Source organism: Diabrotica undecimpunctata, chromosome 9 (assembly GCF_040954645.1).
Source record: "Diabrotica undecimpunctata isolate CICGRU chromosome 9, icDiaUnde3, whole genome shotgun sequence".
Taxonomy (NCBI): Eukaryota; Metazoa; Arthropoda; class Insecta; order Coleoptera; family Chrysomelidae; genus Diabrotica; species Diabrotica undecimpunctata.
The window spans coordinates 102,317,674-102,332,441 of record NC_092811.1 but is presented as its reverse complement, the minus strand read 5'-3'; the positions used below and the strand labels follow the sequence as shown (position 1 = coordinate 102,332,441).

The 14,768-nt window shown below is 31.8% G+C and overlaps 1 protein-coding gene across 2 annotated transcripts in view; it reads left to right on the top strand.

Annotated features, from left to right (window-relative positions):
* The first annotated feature begins 1,997 nt into the window (after positions 1–1,997).
* path (solute carrier family 36 member pathetic) overlaps positions 1,998–14,768 on the top strand; it is a 94,698-nt gene continuing 81,927 nt past the window's right edge. Inside the window, exon 1 of one of the 2 annotated variants that reach the window (XM_072543928.1) lies at positions 1,998–2,135. The gene's annotated coding sequence lies outside the window, so the exon portion shown is untranslated. The remainder of the gene's footprint in view (positions 2,136–14,768) is intronic. The other variant, XM_072543929.1, reaches the window with a different exon arrangement.

Below are 14,768 nucleotides of genomic sequence, written 5' to 3'. Positions count from 1 at the left end.
TTTTTTGTACTCCATCGGGGATTTCCTCGTCGTAGCTTTGGATGATTTTTAATAGTTCTTCGGTGGAGTTTTCTTTTTTCTTGAACACTTTGAAGCTTCCTCCGCTTGGTATCTCTGGCCAATCTTGCACATTTGAAGGATATATCTGTGAAAGGGTCGATTTTTATGCCGTACTCCTTAAAATATTTTTCTTGTACCATTTTTGCTATAGTATTCCACATTGACTTTACAGACGACTCTTTATAGTCTTCGCCATTGCCTTTTTTCATGTTAAAGGCATAATCCTCTAGAATTTTTGATAGTTCCGTTATGGTAGCACATCTTTCAAGGGTAAAATTTCTCACCCGCAGGATCTCCGAAAATTGGGTCTAAATAGAGCTTTTGGACCACTGCGTGTTCAATGGGACATTTTCCGAAACCAATTTTTTGATTTCTTCACCTGACTAGTACTCAAATCTTGATTTTTTGTCTGGATTCATTATATCTGTCCAAAATTGATTACGTCTCAATGACGTTTGTCAAACTGACAACAACATAATTACCAGACACCTTCGTGACGGATCTGTCATAATTTTGTGAGAAATCACGGACAGGAAGGAGTTTTGTCAGTAGGAAACTTGGCGTTGCTATGACGTTTTACCAGTTAAAAATAGTTTATTGTGAAATAGTCAAATATATTTCAGATAAACAAAACATAGCATTAAGGGATGTAATATAACTACGCAAAATAAAAATAAAAAATTTACTAATTTGTTAATCCATTGTGATTTAAACATATGTTTAATATGAGCGACCTGTACTAAAATTATGAATTAAAATTAAATACGTTAAAATTAAATAAAAAAATTATGATATACAGGGATGAGTGCCTTAAAAACCGGCAAAATAACGCAAAAGATAGAAAACATAATACGTTGTGAAATAAAAAGAGATGAAAGTAGTAGAGGTGAGAAATTATCGACATAAACCTATAATTTACTTTACACTACATTAGATCTATCGAAAGTTTCCCACCTTCAGACGTTAGCTTATGAGCTAATAATAATGTAAGTATGAGTAATATTATGACTGAAGTCAACTAGCTCATAAGCTAACGTCTAAAGGTGGGAAACTATCGATAGTCGTAATGTAATGTAATGTAAATTAGAGGTTTCTATCGATAATTTCCCACCTCTACTACTTACATCTCTTTTTATTTCACAACGTATTATGTTTTCTATCTTTTGCGTTATTTTGCCGGTTCTTAAGGCACTCATCACTGTATAATTATTACCACATATACCATGATAATTAAAAATTGTTTTTAGCCAGTTCCTGGAAACACGAGTGGCTCCATATTCAGTAAGAGGTAACTCGATTGACTCTATTGACTAGGACATACTCCAGATTAAGTCGCACTGGCGGGAAATTGGCTGTGGAATATACCGAAGACCCAAATTGGAATATACTGAGACCGACATTAACTTCGGATCCATATTAAAATATATGTGGACCGTCGTTGGATTAAAGTTTGGGCCATAATTCAGGTTATACTTGAGATTAGGTTTGAAATATACGTTTGAACTCTGATACAAAGACAAAATAGGCGAAGAAAAGGAAAAATAAAAAGATAAATAAAATAAAGTGCGTATTGAAAATGGCAAATTTGCCGAAACGTTTACGCAAAAGTTAAATAGTTTTGACAAACCCAGGAAATAAAAAAATTTCTACATATATATATATATATATATATATATATATATATATATATATATATATATATATATATATATATTATATATATATATATATATATATATAATATATATATATAATATATAAATATATATATATATATATATATATATATATATATATATATATATATTTATTTATTTAATTTATATAACGCAACATCAAAAAAATAATTTTATTTTCAACCGTACTAAAATTGCTAACTGTCCACCGTACTAAAATATTCCAGTAGTGGGGCTAAGAATTCAAACACTAGCCGGCTATGGCGACCAAACCAAAAGCAGTTAAAGCACAAACTCTGAAACTTGAGTTTCAGTTGATAGTTCGCACTTGTGGTGGTAGTATATAAAAAGTTAATTAGTGGGTGATATTAGTGATCACATCACAGACTTAATTAATCGGTGAGTTTTTTAATGTTACACTATTAAACCAATTACATTTGCCCCCATTTATTAAGTTTTGTTTAATAAATAAAGTATGTTATGTCTGATTACCAAAATTACTTTAAAAAAATAACATTTTAGTTGAATAGGCACATTAATTTTTAATAAATTTGAGAAGTATTTCATTGCTTTTTCCAGAAATATTTAAAAATAAATAAAAGACATATCTGACTAAATTTTCTAAGAAATTTCTAATTAACAAATATTTAGTTCTTGATAATTTCAAAATTAAGTACGCATTAACAACTAAACATTATTTTAACTTATAAAAGTGTCTTCAATTTGTTAGATTTTGAAAAAATTATTGTTTCTAACAAAATTAACTAAACCATGTGCTTAGTTAGGTACTATTTATTAAACTAGCGATTTAAAGCAAAATGACTTGTAACTCTACGAGTTCTTGTAGATAACTATGTGGTCATGAGTATTTATTCAGTTATTCGTATTTATAGTGCATATTTAATTGAAGAACTATCAAAATTTGGATCAACGCAACCATAACCTAACTTAACAACACCTAGCAAGTCTTAGTCAATTTTCTGGAGTGTCTAGTTGATTTATCTCTAATTTATTTGGGTCATGATCACTAGGTGAATAATATAACAACATTAATATAAAAATCCTCTAAAATAAAAGAGCAGTGTTCAATATGATTGATCTAAAAGTATATTCAAAAAAGATGATGTAACTTTTTAGCACGTTTCTATGTTTGACTGATGCAACTTTGAGGATTATCCGAGTTAGCAAGTTTAGAATTGGATTTCGAGGTTGTAAAAATGGTGACGTACAGCTGTACAGTTATCGGTATAAATATTATATCTATATACATCTTTTGCATATATAATACAAACTTGCGTCAGAAATGCCGACCACGTGGTAACCAGTAAATGTGTATGTAGGCATATTATTGAAAGTTAAACAATTGTTATTATAATTTACGAAAGTTTTTGAATATTTAGCGTTTTTTTATCGAACTATGCGCAAGTGAAATAACTAAGCATGGTTTTTATAATTGATGTATGCAAATTTTATGTATCTCTTGTTTGTTTAGGGGTTTTGTGCACAATATTCTGTTTTTTATTGTAGTCCATCCTACGATGCCAGTATTTTGTGGTCGTTTTCTATTCTAAACTTTATTTCTTTTCTTATTTCCGATGGAGTGCATCGTCATGGACGCTTTGCTATTTTTGTTATATGTATTCGGTCGTTGCTGTTGCTATTTTCTGTATAATAGATCATACCACTGTCTTGTAAACATGTTTTGGTTTATTGTTGTTGATGTTGTTATATATTATCTCGTTTATTATCCTTTTCTATCGTTTTTATTAGCTACAAATTTGTCTAGAGGAAAATCTACAAATCTAGAGGAAAAACACAATGAATTAGGAAAGTGGAAACATTTACGAAGGGTGGAAAACCTATAATTCTTTTCAATACTCTTCTCCTTTAAATATTACAAGATGAAAATGTTTCGAATATTCGGAGCGAGTCCGTTTAATAATTATGTACAAAAGAGGAAAAAAAGGAAACATAATACAACAGATCCAAGAATTATTTACAAAAATAAAAACGAATAGTTTGTGAACCAACAAAATGGAAGAGATCAGCAGAGGCTTTTTGTCTAATATTGGGCGAATGAAGCTGAAATATGTAGATAGATAGGATACTTATATTTAAGGTGTAAATCTACACTGATTCACAGTAAAATAGAAGATTTTTTCTAACAAAATAGGAATGAAACTGTTAATTGATGTTACTCAATCTTTTTATACGTGTTTCAAAATAAAATAAAATTGAGCAGGATAAACTAATATCTCAAATATAGATGGCAAGGAACTATATACAAATATTCAGAACATTTTAGACACAGTCAACGAAAACTACTGAATTTTATTTTATTGAGTTTAATTTTTAATAGATTTGAAAAAAAAATCTTCATAGTTATAGATATTGTTTTATACTTCATAAATTATCAGTAGATTTTCGTAATGGATTAATCAAACCTATAGACTCGCCGTACTCAATTGTAATTTATGAATCGAACTTCGTCTTTGCGGCACTGAATTCTTGACCTAAATATATAACGGCGCAATCTACTCCGACACGTTTTCATTTGTGTATCAAGGGATCACATTCTACAGATTATACTTAGCAAATTGGTTTCTAATGACGACTCAATTATACAGAAGTTGGCGCCTTTTCCATTCAGACAAGATCTTTTATTCGTTATTAAAATTTGTCGCGTTATTCTCTTGAATACCGTTTCTCATTTGCTCATATACATCAAGCAAATTAGATTTTATTCAATTGGTATTTATCCGACTTGATAATTTGAAATCATGGGTAATTATGTTATTCAACGCTATTCGATTATCGCATCCGCATATAATTTTCTCTGGTAAAATCAACATAACAATTTTAATTAGATACTTCATATTAATCATAATTCATTATTTCACCCAGGGGGGGGTTTTGGGGGTTAAACCCCTCCCCAGGACCCTATTCCGACACTGTTACTCACACATTTTAAGGGCTCAAAATGGAGGTAATATCATAAAAAAAAATTCGGTGACCAACCAAAACCCCCCAGAGGCAAATTCTAGGTGCGCTACTGATTTCACCTAGCCTAGACCATGTTTAAAGAAAAATCATGCATCTCCCAAAGGAAAACAAAAATGTAAAATAAAATCAAACGGGAGTTTTTCAGTTTATATATGAAAAACCAAATATTGCATGAATGCAAAATTTAAATTGGTAAATATTTTTTCTTGTTGACATTTGACATATAGCGTAAATAACAAACAGATATGACCATAGATAAATATTATATGGATATGGCTTCTGCCAGATATTCTTTTGCAAAATATTCGTAATATAAAATTCTTATATTTTTTACAATATCCAGTGTGTATTGTAATAAAAACATTCTTTCTATATTTACTAAATTCTAAATGACCTACTTACTTATAAGATTTTGTCATGACAATATTCTCCAATTGATTGGTCTTGATCTCTTGGATCTCATTTTTCACTGTCAGTGGTAATCGTTTATTTACGGGTGTTTAAATCTTCAATGAAACTTGAAATTTTTTGGAGTAAGCTTATGTATGCTTCCTTCTTTATTTTTCCCTCGGATCTCGGATGAGAGCCAAACGGCTCTCATCCGAGATGTTTCTCTACAGTCTGGATTTCTTTCTCATTCAATCTTTAGTTGAATTATAGTTTGCAAAAGTGTGTATCTTATTTCTCCATGAGATAACCGAAATATTCCTATTTTTCATTTCATATTCTATTCCTCTTCATATTAAATTCTTATATTTTTTTGCACTCTGATTTCAATATAAATTCAGGATTATCTCAGATCTTTGTTCAATGCCTGGAATTGTGGCCTATCCGTTTTCTACTTTTGGAACAAATATCCCGGAGAGAGTATCAAAGAAATGTCAATATTTATTTAAGAACATTTTCAAAATAAAATGTGTAAATAAATTACAATGGGGCAAAAATTTACTTTATAACATGAAATCGCGTGAATGGAGGCAAAATAATATCTGAAAAAATCAGATTCATAACTAAACGAGATGAAATGTCACGAGAACGATTTCCGAAGTGGAAATTGAAACGTCAATAAACTTTCTTTTAACCTTCAATTGTGGTTTATTCCCATTAAAATAGTAATTACTTTAAAATGCCGCAAGACACATTATCGATAACAATGATTATCGATAACATTGATTATAATTACGTAAATCATAAATCGACCGACCAGCACCAGAAATCCATAACAAATTCACTGGATTCGCAAAAACAGTCTTAGTAGGCGGTTCAGCGCCTACTCCTACTATTTGCGTGTGTAGTTTGTATCTAGCATTGTGCCTCCAAAAAAAGTACATTAATTTCAGAGTTTCAGCTAAATTACAGATGCTTGTGTGGTCTGTATGTACATAATGTCTTCTAAAAACATGCCAAAACGTATTATTTAGAAGAATTTATACATCGAGTCCATATCGGATCCACAGAGGATTGTCGAGCCAAAGATGATGCTGATGATGATACATCGAGTCGTGCATTACATGAATCATATTGTTACAAATACAATCCTCCCCGCAATTGATCCTACCTATTCGGTAGTATACAGAACGAAAGGCAACTATAAAGATTCTAAGATTTATTTTCATATTTTACATTTTTTTTTCCACTTTTATTACTGTACTCTAATATGATCTTATTTAATGCTATATTCTAACTACTTATTCACTTTAAAAGATATTATTTTCTGCTATTCAGTAAAATCTCATTGTTAAACTGGGTTAAACACATTTAGTCTGTTTTTAAGTTCAAAGAATCTGATTTTTTTTTGTTATTTTGGAAATTATGTCGCCAGCACACAAAACGCTGTAAAGTATCATATTTCAAAGTTAGATTATCGCCATTCAAAAGCGCATTACAGTAGCGCTGATTTATGGGAGTGCACTTGTACCATAAACCACCTAAGAACGCTCAGAGGGTTTTTCTGACCATCTCAATACACTTCCTATCGAGACAGCGTACAGTAGTCATCTTGAGTTTATCGGGACGTCCCTTTTTTTGTGCCTCGGATGGCGCCGCGACGGTCAAATACAATTCTATTCCACTGACTACGATTAATACACCAATATTTCAAAGGTAAGTTCTATTCTTTGTACAGATAACAGCAATGAATAAAGCCAGATTATTTTCGTAATTTATTCACAATTAATATTTGCTATTTTCGCTAATTTATTTACAGTCAAAATATTGCATTTTTTCTTTATTCTTCTAATATCATTTAAGCAGCCACCTCTAGTTTTACACAAAACAGTATCGATTGTATAATTTTAACTTCCTGATCACTACTTGGTCGAAACTAGGGTAAGGGCCAGAATTTTAGACATAAAAAGGAAATAGGTTCTAAACATGAACAATACGATGTAGAAGGATTCAAAGATCCGAACAAAAATAGAGAATATAAACAAACTAGAAAAGAGATTAAAACATGAAAACATAAATGAAGACTGGGAAAGGTGAAGAAACATCATGAAAGAAGCAGCTGAAGAATTACTATAATAGGGAGGTCTAATTTTATCTCCTCTATTGTGTTTAAATTGTCGATTCTGCTCCAGTGTGCAACTTACAGATCCGTACGAAATTTTTAGAGATATTCCAGCATACTAAATAAATATTTCGTGGATAAATGTTTTTAATATTTCATTATTATTCAAACCTTACAGTGCAATTAAGGTATTAAAAATGTCCAGTTTATCATTAGTATCAACAGTTAAATTCTATACGAATTTGAGTGTTATCCGGATATTTTAGAAAATGTAATCATCTGGCAACCTTGATTTCGAACCACGTTTTACTATTTCTATGCACAATCATCGTCTCATCGTAAACTCGTCTCGTCAGGCGCCGCAAACGTTAAAAAAAGATCCACACGGTAGTACGAGAAGCAATAAACATCGTTGATAAAAATAGAGAGTTCTTAGAAAACTGAATTGTCGTATTTAGGATGAATGGGTATATCGATTCCAGTCATGAAAGATCATTCCGATCATTACATACATATTTGCACGATGACACATTATTTGTTTTATAATGTATTATTTCATTCCCATAATACAGATAAAGATTATATCATTTTACAGTTCAAATTTGTAACCCTATAATACTTCTGTAAAGTAGTTTACAATTACTAACCATTTTTTTATCTTAATCTATTTTTAATTTGTAATGTAATAAATACTACATATTTTATCATCTATTTAAAGAACTTTGTTGTTTTTATCATTCTTTAAATACGCACATCAATTTGTCTAAGTAGCTACTAATTCGAACAATTTTAAATACAGTTAGGACATTTTTTCGTTTTTTATAGTATTTACCAGTAATTTTACGTGTAATAATATCTCTATAAAAGTCTCTATAATATCTATATAAAATAGCTCACAAATTTGTAATCAAAAATCATCTATAACGAAATGATCAGTTCCTGTTATGACCCTCCACCTTGCAATTTCTACTTATAGCCAAAATTAGGTGAAAAATAGTTGGAGGGGGGAAGCATAATTATTGAATTATGTCGTTTATTATTGACTTTACGAAATGCTTTTTTTTGCTAAAATTAGGTCGTAGGTTCGTTCCCGTTTATGGCTTGTTGCTGATGACGTCACCATCTAGCGTTCGTTAGGCCTAGGAGCTTAAATGTTGATTGTAACACAAAATTCAAAGAAATCAAAATTGTATGTATGATATCTCTCCATTTATATCGTAAAGTTAATAATAAACGAGGTAATTAAATAATTATACTTAGTAACTATTTTCCCCCTTAACTCGGAAAATATCGACGTCGCGAACTAATTTGCAAAGAAGAAGTTGTAGAAAATCGTAATTGCAAAAATTTGGCAGCTCGCCATACAAGGTTAGGCTTTTTTTCGTCTAAACCGACTGGACTATACGTAGTCAATTCTGATCCTGTCTGAATATTGTGTTGAACAAGGAAGTATGTTAATATTTTTTTAAGTTAGGAAATTCAAAATTGTTTTGGCCATCTGAACATTATCATGCAGTAGAAGAAATATTTGTTCAAAAGCTACTGCATGCGGAAGCAGAACAGATTCAAGAATACATATTTCATGCCGTAACAGTAAGACTACAATGGTTTTGGGCTTCGTAAAGGTTCTTGCCAAACTCTCATTTAATTGCGTGCGGATGTTTTTGTGAGTTAATGTCTCTGCGATACGCGAGAACATAGAGCACACATTGACGAAAGACTCTTCTTTAACCTGATCAGTACATCGCCCTTAAGGACGTCACGCAGTCTTCCAAAAGCTACCCAATCCAGAGTTGTTCTGCCTAGCAGCTCGACGCGGCTGTTTGATTTTCTAACATCATCTACTTTTAAGCTGAGTCGGTCTAAGTTTGCCAATATTTTTGTTTTTTGATCGTTAATGTTATCTCCTCCCTTATGTACTGCGTTCTTAATATTATTACTGCTAATTTTTGTACAGGAAGATTACGCCGGCAGAGATTAAAGTTTTATGGCTTTTGTCGTCTTCAGTGACCTTGTTTTTTTTTGAGTGCATTTTATCTTGTATAACACTCAAGTATTTAGCGAATAATTTTGTTTAATTTGCGTCTTTGAAAAACATTGTCAATTTATTTTAAGATTTGCAAATTTGCATATGAATATAACGAGCCATTGTCGGTAAAAATAAAACTGCCACCGCTTTGTTTTGTTAATTTTGTACGTCAACATCATTTTCACGATCGACTAGATATAAAGTTTTTGTGCGTAAAACTCCTCGACATATTTTTATTATTTTATCGATTTTTATTCCACCCGTTTATAATTTTGTTAGACTTAACAAGAAATAGCTCAGTTGTTAGCCATAAAAGGTTTTTTAGTGTGGGTAATACACAGCCTGCTGTGCTGATGTTATATATACAGGGTGGGTTTTTAGTTGGTCGATAATTCCATTATGGTACAGAATATCCAAGTTATTTAGAAAAAAATGTAGGCAATGATGTTCTCCAAGCTTGGATAATATACCGAATTCTACAGGGTGATTAATAACTGCGTGGTAAAGCAAAAGTACAATTTATTAAATAGGACATCCGGTATATTTTCTCATATTTAGATTTCTCTTATAATCCCTGTTCTTACAATATGGGGTTTGACACTACTATACAGGATATTAAACGAAATATGACTATTTTTATTTCGAAATCGCTATGAAATAAACACACTGTATATAAAGATATAAATAAATAAGTATTCATTTTATATAATGAAGTAGTTTCAAATTAAGTAAATTTAACAGAAATCATTGATAAATATTCGTATACAGGGCGAACTACGTAAGAAAATTACAATTTTTTCATATTTTTTAAATGCCCAACCCTATATTTTATTTTTTTACAAGATTGCATTTATGATAGATACTCTTTCATTTTTATGAATTATTTCTTATACCTAAACTCATTACTTTCCGACATATTTGTAGTTTTCTTTAAATTTCGAGAATAACTTTTGTGAGTAGAAATAACTTAGTCTTTTGTAATAATTTAACAAAATTATTCTTATTCAATAAATAACTTATACAATTTTTTTTTCAAAACAAAAGTTTTTCGATTAATGTTATATCACCAGTATTCTAACCCAAGAAGTTTTTACTAAACATTTATCACCGTCGATTGTGGCGAGCAATTATTAAGTAAAAGCCCACTTGTATCAGCAACGGTAAAATAGTCTACTTCTTTTAGTGCCGACTCCACTAATGAAGGTTGGCTATAACCATTGCAAATTCGTCTCCATGTTCTCCTTTTCTCAAAACCGTCTGTGTGTTTAAACCGGTCCAGTTGCGAATGTTTTTCAGTTAGAATATTTGTCGTCTACCCATTTTCCTTATCATACGTACTACCCCGTACTTATTATTTCTAAGTATGGTCTAAGTGGTTAAAAGTTTTCTGTCTCATTCCATTCTGTGCAACACGATTTCGTTCGTAATATGATTGGTCCATGGTAATTTCAAATTTTTTCTAAAGATCCACATCTCAGAATCTTCCAGCTTTCTCATTAAGTCAACATTAACAATCCAAGCTTCGGCACCATAAAAATAAATAGAGTGGATATAACATTTTACTGTCCGATATCGGATTTGCAGATTAAGTCTTTGGTTACTCAGAAATTTCTCACCTTCGAAAAGGCTGCTCTTGATTGCTCTATTCTTGATGGAATTTCTGATTTCGGATTTAGATCTCCACTAATCCAGACTCTTACGTACTTCATTTTGTCCACTCGTTTAATATCTTCATTTTTTATCTGGATCCTTGTTATGACTTTACCCCTCTTACTGATAACCATGGTTTTTTTTTCTTTATATTTATTGTTAAACCAAACTGTTCCTCAGTATCACAAATTGTGTTTAGTAGTAGGTCTGCAGGTTCTGCAGGTCTTTCTCACTTTCGGAGATAATGTCTACATCGTCGGCATAATGTTTCGGCATTTTGTTTCTATATTTTTTTCTTTGTTCCATAATTTCCAGTATTTCTCTCGTCATCCAAGGTTTTCGGCTTTTTTCTTTCTTTTGTACGGTTTCGTTCTGGGACTTTATAACAGAAATTTTGATTTTGTTCCACATAATGTTTACATTCTTACTGAAACAATAGGCTTTGAAAAAATGACAGTTTTCATATTATTACCTTTTTAATTTTTTTTGTCTTAATGTTTTAAGTTTGGGTGGCCTGTCTTTAATTTTAAAAATAAATTTTTGTGTAGAAGAATTAACAGATATAATCTGGGTACTGGGAGAAAGTTTGATAAATTGCCTACTTGCATCCAGAATATATCAAGAGCTATATCGTGAACGGAGGAAGCCAAACGTAAGAGCTTTTGAAAGCTGCCAGCTGTCTATTATAGTAACTTTAGTAACTATTTTGTTGCCACGCTGGTTAAATTTTGACGTCGATTGGAAATAGCTGAAAATCACTATACAACCAAGCAATCTGCGTTAATCAGACACCAACATAATGCTTGCAAGAAAAAATAAAATTATTTATTGTAAAAACTAAAGAACATTTTGAGAAAATGAGTTTGACAAAAGTAATCAGTAAATTACGACATACTTCGATGTTGTTGATATTTTCGTAGAACACAATAGTACAACATAAACTTTGGTTTTTAGATAACAAAATACGTATAATTATGTGTGGAATAAGTATTTATCAAAGTAGTATCAAATATAGTAGTAATGTACCAACAATTGACGCCGCTATGCTTGGCAGAATATAATATATTATATATCCACGTCAAATTATAACAACTGAAATATTTTTTTAAAAATATTTCGAAGATTTTATGAGTTTAGTACACTCTTCCAGAATTCATGCTTTTCTTCTTTTTTCAATGAAAGAAGTTTGCAATAAGAAGTTTATTTTCAGCTGTTAATAGTGTGATGTAGGAATTTTAGAGTTGTATATTTCCTACAATGAACCTATCAAAATATTCCCAAGCTAAGTGAAAGGACTGTATTGATTATTTTCAAACATAGTATAAGTGAATCGCGGTTAAGTCTGTTAAAGAACAGAACACTAACACTTCAAGCAAGCAAACAAGCAATTTGATTGAACCCAGCCTGTGAGAAATGTTCACCCCTAGGAATTACGTTCGGGTGTAACAATTCATTGGAGCGAGGTGTGTTAACTAGAGTAAAACAGGAGTCACCCCACCGCGCTCCGATGCTCCAGACCATCCCTTTCCCCCCCTATAGCACTCTGATGCGCGATAGGGGCACAACTATCAGCCAAATGCTCTTCATGTGGAGGTCCTGGGTAATAGAACCCCAACATGGTTTAGTAACCGAATGCAAAACTCAGGACAGCACATTGTCACTATGATCCTGTTATCATGATGTGGCTTATCCGCGAACTAAAATTGCTTACTTGGGCCTCAAGTCTCCGCTCTGAGCCCGGCTCAGTTCGGCGACTTGGTGCTCAAAGGGTTGGGCCCTACGTGCCCAGGTTTTGGGGTTTTTGTTAATTTTTTTTGGTGGCTTGCACCGGTTTTTGTTAGTATTTTTTTAATTTTTTTGGTGGCCGATGCCGGTTTTTTGTGTTTTTTGTAATTTTTTTTTGTAGGTGGCCCTGAAACAAAAAATCAAAATTAGTGTAAAGTCTATACTACAACATTGAAAAATATATAAATATAAAACAATATAACAATATAGATTTTATCTTCTTTAGGCAACCGGGCCCACTTTGTGTTTGGCGATAGTCATTGAGTGTTTTTTGAGCTACGAACTGTCTTCTATGTGTGTTGTTGATTATTTTGAAGTATTTTCTCTCTGGTGTTTTATTTTCTCTGTAGTGTTTTATTTTCTCTCTGGTTTAATTTTCTTTCTGGTGTTGTTGTTTTATTCTACTATTTGTTGTTTTGGTCTTTTGTGCTTCCATCTGTAGAAAGCGTCATACGTCATCATCTCTCTTAGTATGTGACTGGGGTGGTTCTCTATTTCTGCGAACTTTATCCTGGCTTTTTCTCTCATCGTGTCAGTCACTTTGATTTGTTGTAGTTCTTTCTCTGAAGAGGAATCTTTCTGCAACGTATCTTGGTACGTTGACTGCTTCTCTTAGGCTGTTGTTGTGTGTCGCTTGTATTTTCGTTTTTGATGTGTTGCATATATGTCCCCAAGCAAGGGATGCATATGCTAGTATGGGCAGTATTATGCTATTTATTAGTCTTATCTTTGTTTTTAGTCTGAGTTTACTTTTTCTCCCTGTTAGTCCTCTTATTGAAGCTCTTGCCATGTTTGCTTTTTGTACTGTGGCTTCTACGTGTTCACTAACACTTCGCGTATACGCCACTGAATAAATGCAGAGCTTCCAATCGTTTGCCCGGTGGGCGGTGGGGGTGGGTTTCCAGACGAAAATAAGTCACTCGCGCAACAGGCTGCTGCCTCATCATAATTCGTGTTTACTGTGTGTTTTAGAATTTTCATCGAATTACCTTGGTCAACTACTTACATACGCAAAAACAGTAAATGGCAATTTGTTGCAACAACCAGACGACAAAATCAAAGAGAAACAACTTCATTTCCTAGCTTTAAAATATTTTCGTATGATTTCGGAGTAATTAAAAGATTCTAAGGTAATTCGAACTTATTCTAGTTCTAACGTGTCAAAACAAATTTTGAATATTTTTTGATTTATGTAATTCGTTTGCCCACTTAAGTTGTTAAAATATATACAGTCTAAATAAACTTATTGTATTTTTTCACATGAACGAGACTGACGCGAGACGGTGAAAAATTCCAATTTAATTACGGTCAGTTAGAGTACACATTTTTATTAATAAATTGGTCAATGGAACATAAAAGAGTTAATCGCGTTGAATCATTATTTAATAATCGTTGCAGAGAGATGCTGTGAGAAGCCATTTATTACTTACTCCATTGACAACGTCAAAAAATTTATTCAGATCAATAGTACGCCGTTTATATTTGTTATAATTAGAGGTCATTTCCCTCATTGCTCCATGCTTTATTTATTTACGACGATACCAAATCCATATTTTTGTTTGTCAATAAATAGCGTTCTGATTATTCAATAACTCGGAAAGATATTTTGTATAGAATGCTCAAATATTTTAAAAGCAATTAGGTGTTTACAATATTTAATTAAATTAAATATTTAAATAATTGCGGTATAATTCCTAGATAAATATTGTTTTACTGTTTAAGAAATGATATTTGCGTTTCACTTACACCTGAAGCGTTGGGGCCTTGATCTTTTTTAACCCTGCGTTAGGCGCGTGTTTAAGTATGACGTAGTTGGGCAAGTGGGGGACAGGTGTCACTCATGTTTAAATTGTCGTATTTTAGCAAAAAGATGTTTTAAGATAAAATACGATGAAAAATAAGTACATTCTACATGGTTACATTAACCAATTTTTATTCATGTAGTTAGAAACAATACACTATTTCTTTTAAAAATTTGTGAAAAATGGAAACAAAAATTATTATCAGTCATCTAGGCATTGATTAAAAATGTCTTTTAAATGATCAACGCAAGCAA